Source organism: Rhododendron vialii, chromosome 2a, assembly GCF_030253575.1.
Source record: "Rhododendron vialii isolate Sample 1 chromosome 2a, ASM3025357v1".
Taxonomy (NCBI): domain Eukaryota; kingdom Viridiplantae; phylum Streptophyta; class Magnoliopsida; order Ericales; family Ericaceae; genus Rhododendron; species Rhododendron vialii.
Genome location: NC_080558.1, coordinates 24,851,735 through 24,873,905, shown reverse-complemented (window position 1 = coordinate 24,873,905; position 22,171 = coordinate 24,851,735). Strand labels below are relative to the sequence as shown.

The 22,171-nt window shown below is 38.5% G+C and overlaps 2 long non-coding RNA genes across 2 annotated transcripts; both read left to right on the top strand.

Annotated features, from left to right (window-relative positions):
* Positions 1-4,280: 4,280 nt before the first annotated feature.
* LOC131316709 (uncharacterized) lies at positions 4,281-21,926 on the top strand. The gene is made up of 3 exons (XR_009197238.1): positions 4,281-4,584; positions 4,619-4,701; positions 21,843-21,926. It is a non-coding gene; the product is annotated as an uncharacterized LOC131316709 (long non-coding RNA).
* On the top strand, positions 15,139-15,965 carry LOC131316708 (uncharacterized). The gene is made up of 2 exons (XR_009197237.1): positions 15,139-15,608; positions 15,770-15,965. It is a non-coding gene; the product is annotated as an uncharacterized LOC131316708 (long non-coding RNA).
* Positions 21,927-22,171: the final 245 nt, after the last annotated feature.

Genomic DNA, 22,171 nt, shown 5'->3' with positions numbered 1-22,171 from the left:
GAGATGGATTTTCTCTTCCTAGAAACAACTTTGTTAGCTAAACTAGGCTACTTTAAAGATCCAGGGGTGGTTTTTGGAGGTGGTTTGGTGGCAGCTCTCAAGAACTTCAAGAAAACTCAAGAAACTTGAACTTTGGAACTTAGAAAGCTTAGAATTTCTAGAGAGAAGTTGGAGCAAGGAATGAAGGTGTGAGAAATGACTTGGGTGAGCTTGCTATTTATAGGCCAAGGCTCTCCTCTCTCCCTCTCCCACCCGAATCTATCTATCTATCTATCTCTCTCTCTCTCTCTCTCTCTATATATATATATATATATATATATATCTCATCTTTTCTCACCTTTCATGCTTGATTGAAAGCTTGATGGGTTAGGTTGAGGGTTGCTTGCACATCTCCCACGTAGTTCTAGGCTTGCATGGCTAGATTTGGTACTTTGGATTTGATTTTGGAAAGATTGGTGGAGGAAAGGAGGGGTTGTACAAGATTTGGTGATTAAAAGAACATAAAAGGACATTGGAAGATAGATTTTGCTTGGAGAAATATATAACCATAGATTGAAAGGATGTAAGAAGATCATGGAGGATCAAGGTACAATCAAATCTCTCTCTCTCTCTCTCTCGGCCCTCCTCCTCCTCTCTCTCTCTCTCTCTCTCTCTCTCTCTCTCTCTCTCTTACATATATAGATTTACCAATTTCGTTTTGGGGACATGCACTATAAACAACAGCATATATTCTTAACTTGGTACCATCTAAGTCAGTACCTTATACACCCACAGAACTATGGACTGGGCGCAAACCTAGTCTGCAGCATGTTCGGGTTTGGGGTAGTCCATCACATGTGCTGAATGGGAACGCACATAAATTGGAATCGAGGAAAAAAGTTTGCTTGTTTGTGGGGTACCCTAGAGGAACGAAAGGTGGACTGTTTTATAGTCCTAAGAATCAGAAGGTCATTGTTAGCACCAATGCCCGATACTTAGTGAAGGACTATGTAATAGACCACAAGCCTAGAAGCAAGATTGTTCTAGAGAAATTGAGAGGAGAGGGACCGACAAAGACTTCTTCAACACCAATAGTACAGGAGGTTACACTGCAAGAAAAAGTTGTTGACACACCGGTACCTCATCGTAATGGGAGGGTTGTTGTCCTACCCAATCGGTATACATTCTTGGGAGAATCTTATGGTATGATCCCTAAAAAATAGCTTGCTGAACCCTGTAACTACAATGAAGAACTAGAAGATAAAGATGCAAAATTTTGGCAAAAGGCTGTGAAATCCGCATTCCTTAATGGAAATCTAAATGAACGCATCCACATAATGAAACCGGATGGATTCATAGCAAAGGGTCAAGAGCACATGTTGTGCAAGCTTAAGGAGTCTATTCATGGTACTCAAGCAAGCATCTAGATCTTGGAACATCCGTTTTGATCAAGCAATCAAGTTTTTTTTTGGTTTTGATCAATGTCTGGATGAGTCATGTGTGTACAAGAAGCGCAATGAAAAAGCGGTGGTGTTCCTGGTACTATATCTAGATGATATTCTGCTAATCGGAAACAATGTGGGAATGTTGTCTTCGATAAAGGTGTAACTATCTAGCTAGTTCGATATGAAGGACTTGGGAGAAGCCGGTTTCATCCTTGGGATTCAGCTTATGTGAGATCGCAAGTATATGATGTTGGGCTTATCATAAGCTACTTATATCGAAGAGATCCTTACTCGTTTTAGCATGCAGGATTCCAAAAAAGGGTGCCTCCTGTTTTAGACATGGAATCAACCTATCCAAGAATTAGTGTTGTAAGACACTTGAGGAGATGGAGAAGATGAAGGCAATTCCTTATGCCTTGGCAGTAGGAAGCCTCATGTATGCTGTGCTGTGCTGTGTACTAGACATGATATTTGTTTTGCCGTTGGCATGGTTAGTATATTTCAGTCTAATCCAGGGCAAAAGCATTGGACTGTAATGAAACATATTTTCAAGTATCTGAAAACAACTATAGCTTATATGTTGGTTTACAAGTTAGATAGTCTGATACCTTATGGGTACACAGACTAAGACTTTGTGTCAGATAAAGATTCCAGAAGCATACCTCGAGATATGTGTTTACCTAGGAGGTAGAGCCATAAGTTGGAGGAGTATTCAAGCAATCGTGCATTGATTGATTCCACCATGGAGGCCAAGTATGTGGTAGCTTCTTAAGCAGCCAAAGAGGCCGTTTGGCTTAGAAACTTCTTGATGGGTCTAAAAGTGATTCCTTTAGTGCAATTAGCTATTACATCTATTGTGACAATAGTGGTGGAATTGCTAACTGTAAGGAGCCACTGACTCGTAATAAGGAAAACACGTTGAGCGTAAGTATCACCTGATTTGAAAGATCGTTCAATGAGGTGATGTAGTTGTGTCCAAGATCGCATCGGTAAACAACCTATCAGATCCTTTTATAAACAGCTTATAGGCTAAGACTTTTGATAGTCATAAAGAGGAAATGGGAGTGAGATGCATGGCAGCATGATTTTGAGTCTTAGTGGGAGTTTGTTAGAAAATTATACTAGAAAGTCATGTTTTTATATGATGGATTAATATTGTTATGTATTAATTAGTTTTATCCCTTTTTTATGAGAATCTTTTATGGGCAATGTTTGCATAATATTATTGTATGTTGTGCATGTGTGTCTTTTATTTTATAAAGTAGATGATCTGGTGTGTAGAGTTCGGCTTACATACAGAAGATCAGATCATCAGTTCTTGTGAAACATAAGATATGGTTCACAGTCTTAGATGGAACTGGGCATGCCATCGGTAGGACTGTAGTACAATGTTTAGTAGGTCTGTCTTAATTACAGGGAACAGTCTAGTTCTAACTCATTGTGCTAGTACACTTTGTGTGTATTGAACGGGACCGCATTAAGGTAATTGTCTTTATACTAACTTTATAAGACAATTGGAACCTCATGGTTATTATGGATGCTTATGCTCTTAATCCAAAAATAATTATTAGAGGTGTATATTTAATGTTGTTGACTTTGATTCATTAAAGAGTGAGATCTTTATACGGTCAATAGTCTCGGTGAGTTGGGTAGCAACATTATGTATATGACAACTATTAATTATTGATGGAATCCACGTCCCAGTAGGGATTGGTGATACCCTTGAGTAAGCTTATAAGTTTCGATTATGTCAAACCCTGCAGGTGGATATTTGTATACGACATATCAAATAAGTTAAGCGGATAGTCTCAAGTTAAGATATTGATTAAGTGGAAGATTGTTAGTAATTTATTTTAATCAACGGGTATCTGTAGTCTCAAGTTAAGATGTTGATTAAGTGGGAGATTGTTAGTAATTTATTTTAATCAACGGGTATCTGTAATTTTAACGTGGGGAGATTAATAAGTATTTAATATCATGGAGCTTGTAATATAATTGAGATAAGGACGGGAGTGCAAATATAATTCTGTAGTGGGGTGAATTATAATTAGTGAAATAAGAAATAGAATCTTGGTGGGATTAGGTTTTCTTATTTATATTGGGAGCCCAGACTTATTACTCCTTAGGTCCCTATCGTAGCCATATATATATATATATATATATATATATATATATATATATATATATATATATATATATACACGTTATGCTCTCTAGGTCAGATTGATGTTTTTCTATTATTCACAAAATAGAGGCAGGCTTAGAGAGAGCAAATAAGATCACGAAAGTGTCCATACTTGGTTCATGTTCTAGACGTGCAGGGAATACGATAGAAGATCGTAAGATACGGTCGAGTAGTATTCGTGGTTTATAGCAAGGCGTGCTATAACAAGTTCAACCAGCGTTTGTGTTGCAGGGAGTTGAGGTAGAACCCTAATTCCGCTCTATAGGGTTTTTACAATTTTCATTGTCTAATCTGTATGCGTCATTACTGGGTCTTGGGGATTCGGTTTCCCAACACCCACTTCTAGCCCCACTTCTCTTAATGGGCGGCACCCCTAAAAAAAAATAAGAAACAAAAATCAAAAAACAACCAAGGCCATGAAATACGCACCTGGAGAGAGAGAGAGAGAGGGAGAAGAACGACCCCCTCCACGGCAACCACACCACTTGCTCACCCTCCACTTTTAACAACCACCATGAGCAGCAAAAATCGACCACCAAAAACTCACCGACACCACCAAGACACCACCGACGCCATTTACGACCACCAAGGTCTCTCTCTCTCTCTCTCTCTCTTAAGGTGAGTCTTGATTTGGCTCATGACTTTGAAAACCCCCCAAAATATTAGGGTTCAGTTGAAAATTTAATTGTGATATGTTTTTGATAAATTCAATTCATAATAGGAAACTCCTAAAAATAGCAGATGATTGGTAACCTTTCCTAAAGAGAGGAAACTCAAAATCTACTTTTATCAATATTTATGTTGTTTCCGGAAATTATTCGATAGAGAAGTGTAGTGACCAGGCTTCTGGTTTTTATTTGATCAGAGAAAGCCAAATTACAGAGTAATACCTCTATTTCTTCGAATTTTGGTTGCTCTTAGAACCCATTTCCCACACCTTACTGAATCAGAGAGAGAGACAGAGAGGTGAGATTCGTGGAGAGAGAGAGAGAGAGAGAGAGAGAGAGAGAGAGAGAGAGAGAGAGTGTGTGAGGGCTGCTTACAGTTATTTTTGTTGTACGTAGATGGAAGAGACAATGGTCGATGAGACAGGTAGAGGTGTCAAACGTGCCTGTCGTGCCGTGCCGTGCCATTTTCTTCCGTGCCAATCGTGCTTCATGTCGTGCCGTGCTGTGCCCGTTTACTTCATCGTGCCATGGCGTGCCGTGTCGTACCGTGCCGTGGTGGGCCATTTTGCTTTGTCGGGCCATGCCTTTTTTAAATCGTGTTGTGTCGTGCCGTGCCTTTTTTTGTCGGGTCGTGTCGTGCCGTGCCTTTTTTTGTCAGGTCAGGTCGTGCCGTGCCTTTTTTGTCAGTTCGTGTCGTGCTGTGCCTCTTTTTGTCATGTGTTGTGCCGTGCCATGTTGTGCCATCAATTTTTGTTTACATATCACCAATCGGCAAACACATTCCGGTGCCTGGTGCGGCGGTGCCTCTAATGTTCTTAAGTTTGTAGATCGTAGTATTCAATATTTCAATCCTAATTAGAGGCGTGCTAGCAAAAAGAACTACTCCCTCCGTCCCAAAATGATTGTCCGGACCGCAAAACGGAGTGTAAAAAATAATATAATTTTTGCACGAAAAAATAAACAAAAATTCAACAACTTACTAGATATCAATGAGTATTTTTAATTTATGAAAAAAGTTTGAATTTTTACTTGAAAAAATTGTATTATTTTTAAGTTATCGTTTTGCGGACCGGACAAACAATTTGGGACGGAGGGAGTATCTTTTTTGCTTAAAACTTTAGTGCTAGCTAAATGTACATATTTGTCAATACACTGCCGGAGAAAAGTTCCGAAATACCTCCAACAATAGAGACACAATGGCACATTTTCCATTGAAAATGAGAGGGAATGTAGCCAATCAATTACTTCTAATATGTACAAATTTACGATGTCAGATTGAACTGGTGGTGATAAAATTGAAAGGAGGGTAGATTTTAGATACATGGTATACTATTTCCCCATAAATAATGGTTCAATAGGGATGAATTTGATGGATTATACCAGAAAAGGAATCTCAAGCGACAGTGTCCAAAGTTCGAACGATTTATCTAAAACACATTTCTACAGAAAATGTGAGAACAAGGCAGTCAACTAGGTTAAAATGAAAGCAAAATGCTGAGTGGTAAGCTGATCAGCTTGAGACAGATGATGATGATGAGCGAGTTCCTTGAGAAAGGCGATGACTTCGTCGCATGATCCAAGTACATACCGAGCATTGGTTTGAGTCCTCCCAACAGAACAAGAGAAGTAATTCTCCCCCTTGAGATCAAGAACGTTCCAAGAAGTCTTTTTTAGCAGCGAGGGCCGCCGCCAATTCCCATTTCCACAGTTATGATTGTTGTTGGCTTTCTTCTCAGCAACATTTGGCTGCACCTGCGGTACTCGAGCCATGCTACTATGAGAGAGATGATTTAGAGCCCCTTTTGTTAGCAGCAGCTTGATGCTTCAGAGGGGGCCCCTTCTCTCCCCCGGTATCTTGAATGCATCAGTTAGCTTGGTTCTTGGCATACCTACTGTGTCAGAAGGAAGCTCTGGGTTAAAAAATGTGTACACATCTTTTACAAATAAGATTTATTAGAATCGGTAAGATAATTGGTTTGTATTCAGGCAACATTACATTCTCTTTGCACTTTTAGATACCCTAAAACCAGCGACAATACAAGCTTAATACCTATCTACATTATCTTTTACAAATCCTTCCTTTTGCTCTTTGCGGGAAATGTGGAATTTCGTTATTACATTTCTGTTGTTTTCATATTATTACTTCACTTTTATCACAAGTTTGCTTATCTTCATTGTGCATGCACACATGTGTTTAATATACAGATGTGTGTCTCGTTCAATAAGATTGATAAATTCCAATTCCTGGATTTCGATCTGCTGAAACAAAAAATTAGGAAACAAGGTTTGGACTCTGGAGGAGGAATTAAACGTAGAGTAGGATAAGGTTAGGTATTATGCAAATGTTGGTGTCATAGACTTACTAGCCTCAGAGCAGGTTAGGGCCATGGACAAATTGACTTGGTTCAACGAATAAAAAACTACTGAGGACCAAAAGCAACCAATCGTTTTCTGCAACAATTGAGCAAAAACAAACTGATGGTGTTGCATTACCCTCATGACAAAAAATTATAGTTGGTTTTTGTTCAGTAACTACCATGGTCATCTAACATATGATGTATCATGAACAGACTGAACAGTATTGTTGAGTTGGGTTGAAACTCCATTGTTACAACCTTTCCCAAATTCAGTACACTTGTTTGCTATCATGAAAAATAGTAAATGTATAAATTGACAACACGAACGCTTCTAAAACATGTGCCCGTAAACAGATCTGCTTTGAAAAGTACCAAGAATGTGTAGAGAAGATATAATGGTAAATAGGCATACTCCGTCTGTAATATATCCTAGTGATAATGCAACCTCTAAATGTGCAAGTAGATGGCAATTCTACCCCTCTATACCGACTAAAATAACTTCCAGTTCAATACGATAACTAGGCAAGTTATTGGAAAAGCGTCACTGAAACATGTAATTAGAAAAGCTCTACATGAATTCAAGTTGAGAAATCAATTACTAGATTCTAAAATCAATTGTCTCTCCTTTAGTTCAAGTATTTAGTTACAATCGTTTCTCAGTAAACAAAATAAAAGGGAAAAAAATCATCTCATGGTGCAGAAATTGGTGAAAACTACTAAGAGGTCAATTTGAATGGCAAAACTAGTGGTGATGGTTTTAATTGAATAACGTAATTGGAGAGGGTTATTTGACATGAAAATTACTTACCATATCTTTATGATAGGACAGCGCTGAATGAAACCCTCAGAAACTCCTCGCAAATGCAACAATTCACCAAAATAAGGAGTCGTCAAATTTTTTATAAACAATGGAAGTGTAGCACTATTAGTGCTATGGTTGTCAAAAGTAATGCTATAAACTTTATCAACAACTTCAAAATCCCTAAAAACACCCATAATACTTTTAAAAAATATGTTCAGCATCATGAGGAAACTCCACTAAACGGAAAGCAATAAATTTTTTTCGCAAAGTCCAACTAGAGTCTATATGATGAGCAGTCACACAAATATAACCACGATTATTTATACCAGACCACATATCAGAAGTAAAACCTATTGCACCAAGACTTGCAAGTTCACTAGTCAAATATTTTGTAACTTCACTATGAGCTTTCTTCGTATCACTACGGGTTGAATTTCTAGAAACTTTAGCAAATGAAGGATTCAGACAATTTTGGACAAAATATTCAAATCTAATATCATCACCAAAAGTAAATGGTTGTTCTGCTGCAGCTACATAAAGGACCAGTCCATATCTCATTTTTTCTTTTGAATAAACAAAATTACTACTATCAGATGCACTACCAATTTTATCAGTATGTTTACTTCTTAGATGTCTACCATGTGGCCCTACACCATTATTACTTATGCCTTTATAATTTTTGTCTCAATAATGGTATACAGCCCTAGCTCCTATGTCAATACCATTTTCATCCTTGAAGTTTTTATCTATAGAGAAATGATTCCATAACCATGAGGAGCGTCGTGACCTTTTTGAACCACTAAGGCCTGAATTTGCAGCTGCAAGAGTAGAATCTGTTGGAGTAGCAGTAGAACCTAAAGGTCCTGTTCCACTTCCACCACCAATAATGTTTGAAGCAGCCTCCTCACCTACAGAACCCATACCCTGTGGTGCAATAGGGTTTCATGGTAGTTCATCAAAAAAACCTGAGTGGGAGTCACGATCCTCCCCATTTCCAGCATCCATCAACAAAAAAAACACCATAATAGGGGTTATTAAATGGGAAACACGAAAGCCCTAATTTTGTAACCCTAAATGCAATATTCAAGGAATGCAAAAATCAACTAATCCATATCAAGTATCAAAAGACAACAGTGCATGTCTATAACAAAATCATCAGATCTGGCCATTTCTAGAATATATGAAATATCAACAGTGCATGTGTGTACTAATATACGAAATTAGTGCAGGTGTGTCCATGTGTGTGTACAAAATTAGTTTCGACAAATTTGGCAAAAAAATACTAATATACGAAATTTACTCAAATTAGTAACAAAATCATCAAAAGCCATTTCGTAACCCTAATTTCAGAAATTAGTAACAAAAGTGAAAAGTCCTAATTTCTTGTTACTAATTTCAGAAATTAGCAACAAAAGCCCTAATTTCGTAACCCTAATTTCAGAAATTAGTAACAATTAACAAAAGCCCTAATTTCAAAAACTAGGTTAAAACCCTAATTTCAGAAAGCCTAATTACAGTAGATAAGTGGAGACTAGAGAGGGAAGTGAGAGAGGTACCTGTGCTCAGAGAGATACGGTGACTGGTGAGTGAGTCGATGAGCTGAGGACCTGAGGTGATGAGAGAGTCGGAGAGACTGACGTTGAGAGACTGATGGTCACCGTCACACCAACTCACCGTTTGAGAATTGAGAGTTATGTCACCGGAAAGTCGAAAACGGGGAGAGAGAGAGAGAGAGAGAGAGAGAGAGAGAGAGAGAGAGAGAGAGAGAGAGAGAGAGAGAGAGTCTGGGAGAGTGAGAGAGGTGAATGACTCGGTGAATGAATCTGAAGAAATAAGGCGTGCCAGAATCCGAACGTTGAGGCTCGTCAGAGGTGAGAGGATAAAGAGACGTTGAGGGAGATAGAGAGACGTTGAGAGGAGTCTAAGAGTTCTAGAGAGATCGGAGAATGAGATGTCTGCTAGAGCAGACATCTCATTCCTTTTATACGATATGTGTGATCATGTGCATACGAGACACCATAATCCATATGCACCAACTTATCGAAAATTCTCGTAGAGTCATATAATGCATCTGTAAGGACCCGTAATTTCAGAAAGTATTTAGAGGTTTATTAGATATTCGAAATTGAGAAAAATATGAGATTTGTTGAATTTATTTGATTTGGGGCCAATGTGATAATATTGTAAAGTTGAGTGAGTGTGAGTGTAATTTGATTGGGTGCTAGTATATATAGATGGGTGTGTGTATATGATCAAAATCCCCCATCTCACTCTCTCTCATCTCTCACGCCTCTCTCTCTCCATCGGCTCTCTCCGCTCTCTCTCATCCTCTCACTCAAAAAGCTCCACTCCAAGTTCAAAACCCACCAAGATCTTTCACCAAATCATCATCCTCACGGGCTTTCGACCTTGGGTTTCGTTGAAGCAAGCTCAGAGAGGAGTATTCTTGCTTCATTTCGAGGTTTGAAGCTCTAGGGCTCGATTGATCTCTTTGGGTTCGGCTTCGGTAATCGATGTAGGGATTTTTTACTCTCCCTACATGTTTATAAGTTGATTGTGTGCTAAATTCGAGCTGTAGTTGGTTGGATTTCAAAGTTATGCTCGTTCTTGAATTTTTTGCAAATCGCCCACTGCGGTGCAGTGGTATCAATACCTACTTTTTGAGGTATCAATACTTTGATCTCAGATTGCTCTCTGGATTGATTTGGTATCAATACCTACTTTTTGAGGTATCAATACCTTAGTATCAATACTTACTTTTTGAGGTACCAATACCTTGGTCTCGGATTGCTCTCTGGATTGGTTTGGTACCAATACCTACGTTTTGAGGTATTGGTACCAATGACTCAGAAAACTGTTATTGAACTCTATTGATATCATTCGTCGATGGTATTGACTCCGATCACCTCTAACACTACCCAATCACATTCTAGTCATCTCTAAACCTTGTTGCTCGTGTTCTAAAGATTTGTTGTTCGTCCCCACCCTTCTTGGCTCTCGTTATGATAAAGAAAAGTGTTAAACTAAATGAATATGATACGTGTTCTTTGTTTTATGCATTCGGGTTGTTATAAGAGCATTGTGGTACATTTCTCATGAATAATATGGTCTCGTAAATGGCGTATGTGAAGATAAGGTTGATGGTTGAATAAAATGGTGAATAAATCATGAGCGAAAAGTGATAAGTTGACATGTGATGCCATATAGTGCAAGGAATGGGTTTAGATAACGAGTTTGGGATCGGAATGGAAATGCGAGTTAGGAGTGAACCATTTACTAAACATCAATGTCCCTCATTAATTGCATCTTGCAAACGAGAGTCCTAAAAACACTTATGGCGGAATACAATACAAATGAATCGGAATTGGCATACGGGGTCTTGATACCCGGAACTTAAAACAGATGTACGGGGTCACGAGCACCCGGAATGTAAAATAGATGTACGAGGTCACGAGCACCCGGAATGTGAAATGGATGTACGGGGTCACGAGCACCCGGAAATGTATTGTGGGCATATGGGGCCCTAAGACCCGAAAAATTCCTTAGCTCACTATTCGGTATGTTAATGGAGGAAAAGCTACTTGAGTTCATATTGGAGATCAATGGGAGATGTACGGGGTCCTTAAGACCCGGAATGCAAGGCACTTAATGTAGGAGTGTACGAAATGAAACTTCGAATAAATACAAAGGGGAAATGTGATAGATGATTGATAGATTGATTAGATGGATTAGCTAACGACAGCAAAGTATTCTTTGAGTCTTGGATTTTCGGTACGACATTGGTGTCCGAGTGTATCCTCCCATGCTATCCGATACTTTGTTTCTTAAATGTTCATCTCGGTGCATTATCTACCTCATATGCATATAGTTTGAGCAAAGATTTCTCTACTGGGCTAGTGGAGCTCAATCTATTATTATTTCCAGGTACACCTCAAGGGCATTGATGTGGAGTGCTTGCCATGCATTTGACTTCATCATTTTGAAAGCTGACATCGAGTAGTTACTTAACATCTTGTTTATTTAGTTTTGGGAAGATATGATGTAACCTTCATTATCACTCTTTTGACTTGAAACTTATGTAAACTTCTTAGCTTTCAACTTTAATGGTAATTAAGTTATATTTGGGCCAGTGTGCCAAGGTTGTAACCTTTTGAAATACTTGGAACAGGACATGTACTTTGATCATGTGGAAATAGAAAATCTCCTTTGGGGTATTCGGCGGGTATTTGTGAGGATTCTTAAATTATGAAAAGTACTTATTTTTTTGTTAAAAATCGAGGGCGTGACAACTTGGTATCAGAGCCTAGGTTTAGAATACCTAAGGTGGGGAGACTTAGCCTTATGGGTTCAAAACTCATTGCATATTTTTACATGACATATGTGTGCTTGTGTGATTATCATCCATGGAACTATGTGACATTGCATATACGATAACATAGACTATTATGGTGTTGATGACACGTGTGAGGAAAGTTAGAGACTTAATCTCTCGATGGAGCTGTAGTTGTTGTTGTTAATTGTTTCATGTTTAAAAATTCTTGTAGCACGATGCCTCCGAGACATGAAAATAGGCGGGGTAGGATTGAAAATTCGAGAATGGGAACAGGACAAAATCAACTTGCTAGAGAAATTGTAGCGGCACTTGCAGAGTCAAACATTCTGAATCCAGCACTTAGGGCTAACAGGAATGACCGTGCCATGGAAGCAATTAGAGAGTTTTGCCGTATGAAACCACCTCAGTTTGATGGGTACAATGGTGATCCTCTTGTGGCCGATCATTGGCTTTCACAAATTCGTAAAATTTTTAACGCTCTTAAGATTACGGAAGATGACCTTCGGGTGAGTATAGTAGCTCGTCAACTTATCGATGAGGCTAATGAGTGGTGAGAATCCGTTTTAGGAGTAAGAAGAGACGTAAGGAGGATGGCTAGAGCGGTGAATCAAGGGAATGAGCCGGATGAGGAAAACCTAACTTGGGCCGAGTTCGAGGAACTCTTCGAAAACCAATATTTTCCAGAAACGTGTCGTGAGCAACTTAGAGAACAGTTCGAGAAGTTTGAGCAAGGAAATATGACCGTCTCTAATTATGCTATAAAATTTCAATCTTTATCACGTTTTGCTCCAGAATTAGTGGCGGCAGAGGAAAGAAAGTGTAGGCGCTTTGAGAAGGGGTTGCATTCGTCTATTAAGCCATTGGTAGTAAGTCAGCATATTGGGAAGTTTTCTGAGATTGTTGAGTGTGCGAGGAGTGTTGAGATTTCGATAGGTGTGCAGGGAAATGTGGAAGTGTGGGAACCTAGGCAACCGATCGTTAGTGCAAGTTTGCCTTCGGGAAGTTCTGGGAGCCAAGGGAGGAAGAGACAACGGGAACCACCCCAATCATTGCAAGTTCAGCAGAGTTTTGGGCCACCTACTTCATCGGGAAGTCATGGAGTTTCAGTTAAACCTCAAATTGTGTGTCACAGGTGTGGTCAGCCGAGTCACTTTCGTGCTCAGTGTACACAACAACGGAAGACATGTTTCATTTGCGGCGCACCTGATCATCTTGCAAGAAGATGCCCTCAGAAAGTAGGAGAGCATAATGGAGCATAATGGGCCTAGTTCAGTGAGACCTGGGCAGAGTTTTGTTCGACATCATTCACAGTTCCAGTCTACATTGGGTCAGGGGTCATGCGTTGAGCGAGGAGTGAGTCCTACCATTTCTCAGGCTCCAGAGACACCGGACGTATAGGGTAATTTATCCCCTCTCGATTAATCATTTTGCTAGAAATCCTTTTGATTCGAGAACATGCCATATCTCTATGATTTGCATCATTCATTTGACTTGAATTTGAACACCAAAGAATCTTAGGCCATGCTTGTGTGTTGAGTAACCCCTCCTGATTGTGTTTGCCAAGACTATGAGCTGGTTATTTCAGATGATCGTTTTGTCTTTGACCTTCGTGTTTCGCGTGAGGCGAGATTTGATCTTGTATAGAGAAAAGATTGGTTACATCAATGATTAGTTGCTGTATATCAGTTGTGTCTCCATCCGAGTTGTTATTTTATTGCATTTCTTTTTTTCTCTATGGTTGAAATGAACCTTGATTGAAATTTGTATTTGAACTTATTATCCTTGAGGTCGTTTGTTCATTGGCTTGAATAGATTTTGACACCTACATCGATTACCACACAATCATTTCTAGTGTTGCTTTATGCTATACGGATCCTTGTTATGAGATATCTTTTGGCGTATGTACTATTGATTTTGACATTCCCACTATTGAAATCAATGAATATTTCTTGTCTCACACTCTTGATCTACTCCTCACATTACGATTCATGGTATAAAATCTCGCTAGCCAATTTGGAATTCCATTGCTATGGTTACAAAGTTCTTGGTTTGCTATTGCTATTCACCTTATCTTTGTTGTTGTGGTTTCTATCAAATCAAGGCCAAGTTGGCAGTGGCATCTTCCATGACATTGTATTCTTTTGTGTTGTCAAATTCAAATCTTGTTGCGATGGTGGTCTCTCTCTCTTAGGTGTTTTAAAAAAAAAATATATATATATATATATATATCGATGTAGTCCTCAACCTTGAAGGTACATGGTTTATTCTATATTGTTTTGTTCCCTATTAAGAGTCTTGCACCTTCTGATATTAGTCTAAGTTTGGTGGTGCATTTGTCTGTTAGTGTTGGTCCTATCTTTTGCATTGTACTTGTCATCTATATTAGAATACTCTTTGCCAAAACTTATGCACTCGTTTCCTAGACTTGTGGAGTAGTAGGGAAATTGAAGTTAACCTTTCCTAGATTCTTGGGTTTGCTATGAGTTGGTGCATTGGGTTCGTAACCACTTTGAAAATCTCATGTGTTCTTAAAACTTTGGATATCTCGTCCTGCTTCTTGAGTTTTCGATTGGTGTTGTTTGAGTTTTGGAGTCCGCTTGTTTCGTTGAGATAACCAAAGGATTGTATTGATTGTTGTTGTCACCCATTGTCACTCAAAGTGAGAGAACTCACATATTTCGTAGAGTATCGCTGCGTTGAGGTTTATCTTGTTTGAGGCAGAAAAAGGGGAGCTTATTTCGTAGAGTATCGCTGCGTTGAGGTTCATCTTGTTTGAGGCAGAAAAAGGGGAGCTTATATCGCTAGAAAGATAGGTTATGTATCGGATACGGTGCGTGTCTTTCGGATACCCAGGCGACAACCGAAGAAATCCAATTGGAAGAGGCTATTGATCACCGCACCTTCTAAATGGAAATCACGAGAAGTCAATTGGACTATCAGGTTACATTTAGAGGCAAGATCATTATGCATGGATAGATAATCGTATATAGAAATTTTGCAATAAAAAGGAGAGCTTGGAAATTAAGTACCGTTTGGCATTATCGCTGAAACTTTCAGGTATTTGTGATTTGCTTTATGTATGGATATTGAGAAGGTACGAATCAAATCCATTGCATATGTTAGAATGGTCTGAACTTGAGATAGAAACCGGCGTGTCCTATGGTGAGGAACCGATACGTATCCTAGATTCGCTTGGTCAAGTTTTGAAGTGTAAGATTGTATCTTTAGTGCGAGTTTACGTGGGAAAGTGAAGACGAGGTTAGAAGGAAGTATTTGTATTTATTTCGGTTGATTGATCGAGTTTTGACGTTGGTTTTATGATTATGGAATTGTTGCATAATGTTGGTTATTGTGGTGTCGTGTGTAGAGACCCGTAAATTTAAATTTCCTTTATTTGATAAATTTTATGTGGAATTATGCTTTCAAATATGAATAGTGACGTAAGTTGTGGTATTTTGGGGCCCAATGTGGAAGGAATTGGTGATTGAGAAAAAAATTAGTTAATGCTTTAAGTGTTGTAGGGTGAAATGTGTAATATACATGTATATAGAGAGAGAGTTGAGTACAGGAGAAGATTCACTCCCCATTCTCTCACGCCATCCCTCTCTCTCTCTCTCTCTCTCTCTCTCTCTCTCTCTCTCTCTCTCTCCTGCGCTTTCACCCACTCTCTCACTAAAATCTTGCTCACACACCTCAAACCCTTGAAGATCCTTCACATATCCTTCACCAATGGTTGATTTCTAGTCATTGAGGTTGTTAATCTTGCTTGGAGGAGGTTTGTTGGAAGACTTGAAGCTAGGGTTTGGGTTTGAAGCTTTGGGTTTGCTCTCAAGCTTGAGGTAGAGAAATCTAACTACTTTTATGTGTTTTTGAGTTAGTGTAATGTGTGGATATTGTGGTTGACCTTACTCTTGTTGATTGTTTGAAGTTTGGCCTCGAAAATCCCTTATTTTAGTCACTGTTCTGCACCTAGCGGGACTGGTTCAAGTTTTTTTGACAGATCTTGCAGAAATTCCCTAGGACTCTACAAAGCTCCGTTTTGGTTGATTCTTGCGCCAAAAGTTCCGTGTTTGAGTCTACTATCTAGGAAAAATATGAACATAAATTCATACTGATAAATTAAAACCAGAAACGTCCATTATCCAATCTGTATTCCAGATCTGGATGTCCTGTTTTTGTTCCCAGACAGCAGTTTGTATTTTGGGCATAACTCTTACATGCGATGTCCGTTAGACTCGATTCAAATTGCGTTGGACAGCTGATTCGATCCTCTACAACTTTGTTTGAATACTTGCTTTCGGGTTCTGAGGTTTGGTGGACCAAAATGGGCTTGAAATCAGTCTGAGAAACTCGAAACACTTGGTTTTTTGTGCAACTCGTTGAATTGATAGCGTTTGCGAACTTGTATCAATTATTATGTGAACTAGTAACACTTTATGAATGATGAGGGGTTAATAATGGGAATTACGGTTGAAATGGATGAATGATTAGACTATCTACTAACTTATTGTATGACAACGATAATGGATTCGTGCCAAGAGAAATGTGATTTTAAGACAAGTTGTGTGTAGCACACGACTAATAGTGTGAATTACGAATGAAACGGGTGATGGCTTGGGATAAGTAGTCCTTTGGGTTTCATAAATTGAGCTTTTATTATATGTTTAGTACTTGTTGGTATACGCCGGTGGTATGAGGTCAATAGGCCTGGACATGAGATTGTGTATGATAAAATGGGGATAGTCCAAGGTCCCAAATGCTTGGTAAGGGATAGTGTGAGGTCCCAAATGCTCGGATTAAAATCGTATGACAAGGATACGAAAATGAGATGTATGATACATTCGAAATGCTTGATGTAGTGGTACTTCGATAGAAGTAGAAAAAGATGAGTAGTGAAGTCATGTGTTGGGTCGTTTCGTTAAGTTCGTAAAGTCATATGTAAAAGATGGAACGTAGGCAGAAAAGGTATCGATTGGGCGTTAAACTCCTTATTCGGTTTAAACCTTCTTGTTGGTGACTTAAAGAGTTGTCCTCATTCATACATTATACTTTACTCATTTTCATATAAACGTAGCGCCGATTTCTCTACTGGGCTAGTGTAGCTCAACCTTTCATTTTCAGGTACTACTCAGGGGCAGTAGCATGAAGTGCTTGCGTGCATGGACTGACTGACTTATTTTTTTTTGAAAGCTAACATGAAGGAGTTAGTTAGTCATCTTTGTAAAATCTCCTTTTTGTCAAAGATGTATATGTAACTTAATTTCATATTCCTTTTGACTAAGAATGTTGCTCAGCTCTTAACATTTATGTATCTCAACCAAATGCTATTTTGGGCCGGTGTGCCGCCAATGTAATCTTTTAAAATCTGAAGTGTTGGACTGTAAATTGAAGTATGGGAACTATGAACTCTTTGGGTTATTATATTATATATTGCGAGCATTTTGTTTATGAAAAGCTTTATTTAATAATGTTAAAAATCGAGGGCGTGACATCGTGTATCTATATGTCGCATGTCTTGATTAGATTCGGTTTATCAAATTTCGAGGACGAAATTTCTTTAAGGAGGGTAGGATGTAAGGACCCGTAATTTCAGAAAGTATTTAGAGGTTTATTAGATATTCAAAATTGAGAAAAATATGAGATTTGTTGAATTTATTTGATTTGGGGCCAATGTGATAATATTGTAAAGTTGAGTGAGTGTGAGTGTAATTTGATTGGGTGCTAGTATATATAGATGGGTGTGTGTGTATATGATCAAAATCCCCCATCTCACTCTCTCTCATCTCTCACGCCTCTCTCTCTCTCTCGGCTCTCTCTCATCCTCTCACTCAAAAAGCTCCACTCCAAGTTCAAAACCAACCAAGATCTTTCACCAAATCATCATCCTCATGGACTATCGACCTTGGGTTTCGTTGAAGCAAGCTTGGAGAGGAGTATTCTTGCTTGATTTCGAGGTTTGAAGCTCTAGGGCTCGATTGATCTCTTTGGGTTCGGCTTTGGTAATCGAGGTAGGGATTTCTTACTCTCCCTACATGTTTATAAGTTGATTGTGTGCTAAATTCGAGCTGTAGTTGGTTGGATTTCAAAGTTATGCTCGTTCTTGAATTTTCTGCAAATCGCCCACTGCGGTGCAGTGGTATCAATACCTACTTTTTTAGGTACCAATACCTTGATCTCAGATTGCTCTCTAGATTGGTTGGGTATCAATACCTACTTTTTGAGGTATCAATACCTTAGTATCAATACTTACTTTTTGAGGTACCAATACCTTGGTCTCGGATTGCTCTCTGGATTGGTTTGGTACCAATACCTACTTTTTGAGGTATTGGTACCAATGACTCAGAAAACTGTTATTGAACTCTATTGATATCATTCGTCGATGGTATTGACTCCGATCACCTCTAACACTACCCAATCACATTCTAGTCATCTCTAAACCTTGTTGCTCGTGTTCTAACGATTCGTTGTTCGTCCCCACCCATCTTGGCTCTCGTTATGATAAAGAAAAGTGTTAAACTAAAAGAATATAATACGTGTTCTTTGTTTTATGCATTTGGGTTGTTATAAGAGCATTGTGGTACGTTTCTCATGAATAATATGGTCTCGTAAATGGCGTATGTGAAGATAAGGTTGATGGTTGAATAAAATGGTGAATAAATCATGAGTGAAAAGTAATAAGTTGACACGTGATGCCATATAGTGCAAGGAATGGGTTTAGATAACGAGTTTGGGATCGGAATGGAAATGCGAGTTAGGAGTGAACCATTTACTAAACATCAATGTCCCTCATTAATTGCATCTTGCAAATGAGAGTCCTAAAAACACTTATGGCGGAATACAATTGGAATTGACATACGGGGTCTTGATACCCGAAACTTAAAACAGATTTACGGGGTCACGAGCACCTGGAATGTAAAACAGATGTACGGGGTCACGAGCACCCGGAATGTAAAATGGATGTACGGGGTCACGAGCACCCGGAAATGTATTGTGGGCATATGGGCCCCTAAGACCCGGAAAATTCCTTAGCTCACTATTCGGTATGTTAATGGAGGAAAAGCTACTTGAGTTCATATTGGAGATCAATGGGAGATGTACGGGGTCTTTAAGACCCGGAATGCAAGGCACTTAATGTAGGAGTGTACGAAATGAAACTTCGAATAAATACAAAGGGGAAATGTGATAGATGATTGATAGATTGATTAGATGGATTAGCTAACGACAGCAAAGTATTCTTTGAGTCTTGGATTTTCAGTACGACATTGGTGTCCGATTGTATCCTCCCATGCTATTCGATACTTTGTTTCTTAAATGTTCATCTCGGTGCATTATCTACCTCATATGCATATAGTTTGAGCAAAGATTTCTCTACTGGGCTAGTGTAGCTCAATCTATTATTATTTCCAGGTACACCTCAAGGGCATTGATGTGGAGTGCTTGCCATGCATTTAACTTCATCATTTTGAAAGCTGACATCGAGTAGTTACTTAACATCTTGTTTATTTAGTTTTGGGAAGATATGATGTAACCTTCATTATCACTCTTTTGACTTGAAACTTATGTAAACTTCTTAGCTTTCAACTTTAATGGTAATTAAGTTATATTTGGGCCAGTGTGCCAAGGTTGTAACCTTCTGAAATACTTGGAACAGGACATGTACTTTGACCATGTGGAAATAGGAAATCTCCTTTGGGGTATTCGGCGGGTATTTGTGAGGATTCTTAAATTATGAAAAGTACTTATTTTTTTGTTAAAAATCGAGGGCGTGACAGCATCACTCGAGGGCCACCCGAGCTGTTTGTTGAAAATCCGAACCGTCCACCTTTTATGTGGGAGTGATTATATCATTCTTGCAAAAAATGAAATAAATTGGTTATCGTTATATACTACATCACACATAACAAAAAAATTCCTATTAATGAATCTACGTCCCAATGAAAGGGTTTCCAAAACCCGATAGACCAAAAAATTTGCAAGAGTGATTAAAACACCAAGAACAACGAAATGAACGGTATGGATCGTCATACTTGTGTTGCAATCGTGTGACTAGCGTACATTGGACTATAGAGGAATACATTGGTTTAGAACCAGATAAGTTAGATGTATAGATTTGAAAGGTAGCTGCAGACTCATTTTTTTGAATATTCAATCTAAACCGTTACGATTTAAGTTCTTATCAAATTTATCATTCTCCCCAAAATAGGTGATAATCGGATGTCGGAAACTACGTGATCAAAACACATTCGGTGCTTCCAAAGACGTTAAAGTCCTATAATGCACCACTTTAGGGCCGCCCGAGTTGTTTTTTGAAAATCGGAACCGTCTACCTTTTATGTGGGAGTGATTATATCATTAGTGCAAAAAATGAAGTAAATTGGTTATCGTTATATACTCGATCGCACATTCGCACGTAACAAAAAATTCCCTATCAATAAATCTACATCCTAATAAAAGGGCATCAAAAACCCGATAGACCCGAAAATGTGCGAGAGTGATTAAAACACCAAGAACAACAAAATGAACGGTATGGATCGTCTATGGGTTCGAACCCCATAGAGATTATTTTTTTAAAACCATTTTTTTTTAAATTAGTTTTTTTCTTATTTATTTTATATATATATATATATATATATATATATATATATATATTTAAAAATCTTTATAAGATAAAATGCAATATATATCAATATATGTGTAGTAATTGGTATATTATCATGTTTGAAGTTTGATTCAAAATTTCTTAATCATAAAAAATATTTTTAAAGCTTATTTTACTTAAATAAAAGGAAAACATTAATAAATTATTGGATTATCAAAAAATACACACAAATAAAGTAAACTATAGTCTGAAATCTCTTGTTTATTTGATAACATTTTTTTTTTGGTTTTTCCATGCCTCGTGTTGTGCCCGCAGGGCCCACCCTAAGGTGAAGCCCGAGGTGCAGCCGCTTTAGGCCTCCAAAATTTGGGCGAAAACTGGGCCTCATTTTTCATAAGACAAAAATATATTATATATATATAAGTTATTCCGAATTCTAGCACAAGTAGAGTTCCACCATCAGTGGTTTGTGCATATTGCTAATATTGAGAGGTCCTTGTTTCGAGTACCACGAGGCCCATTTGGCGAATTTTATTTTTTGCTGGATCTAGGTAAGACTGCATATCTTGTATTAGTTGTGCTTCAGTTCTTTTAAATGTTACTCACACTAAGGGTTCAAATCTTTTGCGCGCTACTATAAACGTTCGGATAAGTTTTCTTTTTAATTTAATTTTTTAATTTGAATTTAATTTTTAACTTTTAATAGCTAGTTCACAGAAAAAAAAAACACTTTTGACTATATAAAAACATAATAATTACTTCGAACTCAACAAAAATTGATAAAAAATATTTAAAATAATTAATTCTCTTATTATTAAAAATAGCATTCTTACAATTAAAGTTCATAATATAATTAGTCAAAAAAAACACAATGTATGAGCGATACGTTTGATTCATTTTTTTCTAATGGTATAAATTGTTTTAGAAATTTATTTTAGTTAAATTATTAAGCTAAAAGTTTAATCTTTTAACCTTATATTAGACACATACATACATTGAATTTTTTCGTTAAAAATATAGGGTCTCATTTTTAGAATTCGCTTTAGGCCTCAAAAATCTCAGGACCGGCCCTGCGTGCCCGTGCCGTGCCATGCCCGTGTCGTGCCGTGCCCGTGCCTGGCTAGAACCGTGCCGTACCATGTCATGACTCGTGCCCCATCCCACTTCCATGCCGTGCCCGTGTCGTGCCTGTCTAAGATCGTGTCGTGCTGTCCCGTGCCAAGCCAACTTCCGTGCCGTGCCCATATCATTCCCCCTCACTTCTGTGCCCGTACCGTGTCGTGTGCCCGTGGCGTGCCGTGTCCTGCCAAGCCAACTTCCGTGTCGTGCCCGTGTCGTGCCCGCTCACTTCCGTGCCCGTACCATGCCGCGTGCCCACTAAGAACTTGCCGTGCCAGGATTATTCCGTGCTCGTGCCGCCTTCAAACGTGTCGTGCCTGTGCCGACCCGGCCAATTTTACACCTCTAGAGACAGGGTTAGATGAAGAAGAGCAAAGGAAAAAGTTATTAGGAGGAGAGGTGAACGTTGGAATCTACTGAGAAAGGTGAATGGTGGGAATTTTTTTTTTTTTGAATCAGTCAATTCATTTCAAGCCCGAAGGCAAAGATTACATCGCAACAATACTGGATTGCAACAAACTACCTACTCCGGGATTACAGAACACCCTGCAAAAGTAAATCAGCACTAGGTGCCGATATGAGAATCCCATCCGGGACTAGGCAGAGAGAAATCAAATAAAATCCCAGTACAAACCAGTAATCAATAAAAACAGATGTAATCAAACAACAAACAGATCACAAGCG